General features: G+C 39.8%; 1 protein-coding gene across 1 annotated transcript in view; it reads right to left on the reverse strand.

The window, feature by feature from the left end:
• LOC101853904 (nuclear receptor corepressor 2) overlaps window positions 1–1394 on the reverse strand; it is a gene marked incomplete at its 3' end in the record, with an annotated part of 40577 nt that extends 39183 nt beyond the window's left edge. Inside the window, 1 exon segment of the mRNA XM_035973584.1 lies at window positions 1017–1394.
• Window positions 1395–1963: the final 569 nt, after the last annotated feature.

Below are 1963 nucleotides of genomic sequence, written 5' to 3' on the forward strand. Positions count from 1 at the left end.
CTATTAACATTAGAAAACAGGAGGTTTAAAATACATGCACTGTCATTAAGGCACCTGGTTTCGTCTCAAATACAAATACTTTAGGTACTGCACATTAAAAATGTATATTTACAATTCAGTAGGCCTATTTTTTGTAAATGGTGAGTCTAGCCATCATATTAAGAATAAGTACGGCTAGACTGCGAGTCTAGCCGTCATTAAGTACGGCTAGCCTCTTCCAATTGACAAACGGACCGATTGACAAAAGCAAAGAAAAAATAACGTTATAGCACAAAGGTAAGCTAATTTGGTCATCTACAATAACAAAGATACTGAGGGCTATTTCACTTTTCGAATCGAGCCGAACTACGCGGGTCGCCATTTTGATTTGCCCAGAAAGAAGTTCTCGCTGGCAAGATCTACTCCTCCTCTCTCTCTGGATTGTCTATCGGTGTGGACGACCAAATTGACAAAAACAAAGATAAAAAATGATGTCGAAACACAACAGTAAATTAATTTGGTCGTCTAAAAAGATGCTACAGCTATTTATAACTTTTCGAATCGAGCCGAACTACGCCGGTCGCCATTTTGTATGGCCCGGAAGTTTGCGCATACTCCTCTCTCTCTCTCACTGCCCACAGACAAAATTGCACGCTTTCAACACAAGAGCGCTGGAACGTTTGTTCATCACAGTGTAGAATTTTGTGGTTCACGGTGAACGCTGTGTACTCTGCTGAACACGGATTGGCCTGGGCTATCATCACCACAGTCACAGTGAACGCACACCGGGTGAGAATCCAAAAGGCTCTCCTGTGCTATTACCCTGAGACTGAGAATAGAGATAGCCTTAATTAATTGGCACTTTTTCAGCAGTTCCCACCCCGCAATTTTTTTTCTAGAATCTAGATCTAGATTTAGGCTCAAATGGGGGGTGGGAACTACCGAAAAAGCACCAAAAAGTCTAGAGTAGTGTAGAGATCTAATGTCGACGTCGAATGCTAAACATTCAATAAAAACGTCATGTTAAGATATCCTACCTGATGAAAATAATCCACAAGAAGAACAGAAATTAATATATATATCACTCGCATCAACCACGTGTTAATTTCACTTTTCGGAAAAGACCAGGACTCGCTCTACACTGGAGAAAATTTGACCACATGAATATTATGCACACTTCAGGCCCAAGACGCCATCTTGCTCATAGCGCATCAAGAAAGTAGCCAGGTTTTCAAGAGAATGGAAGCCAAAATGCCTTGGCCTGCCGTCGTCCGGACTGATGCCATTCACCAAGAACAAACACGGGAAAAAACAAAGAAAGTTGAGCAATGCATTCGGAAGATAATTTAAAAATAAACAACCAAGATCTGCAGGAAATAGAAATCTACGTCGCTGAGTTCAAGAATAAAGGGGAGTCTCTTTTGAGGCTTGTTAGGTCTTGGCCTATAGCGCGAAAGCGAGATCAATAAGCGCAGTGATCTTTTGTATAATCGAGATTTTGGTTAGACTATTCACCAAACGTCCCAGGAGTGGTGTACTCTTTTCCAAAAGATAGCAGCGCCATTAGTAGTAGCCTGACTCTTCACGTCAATTGGTTGAAGAGAACAGTCGTTGGTTTGAGCATTTGGTCTCTAATATAAAGTTTCCTTGATCCTATGGTACCACTGTTTGATGTTTTCAGTGGGGAAAAACGCTTCAGAGAGAAAATTTAACAAAAATTAAACCCCCATTAAAAACAATTTGATATTTATTGTTATTTGCCTACCAGGAGCGACTGCCACAATATTTCCCGTCCTGCTCACTGTCACTTCCTGTTTATCCACAACAATTGACCAACAATCTATAGTTTTATAGAATCACTGAATATATGTAGACAATGCCATTTTCCCCAGACTAAAGAGTTCCCCTAAGACGAAGCAGACGATAGATTTTTATAATTTGATTAATCACTATGATTAATTAATTAATTAATTAATTAATCATA

The sequence above is a fragment of the Aplysia californica genome, unplaced genomic scaffold (assembly GCF_000002075.1).
Source record: "Aplysia californica isolate F4 #8 unplaced genomic scaffold, AplCal3.0 scaffold01454, whole genome shotgun sequence".
In the NCBI taxonomy this organism is placed as follows: Eukaryota; Metazoa; Mollusca; class Gastropoda; order Aplysiida; family Aplysiidae; genus Aplysia; species Aplysia californica.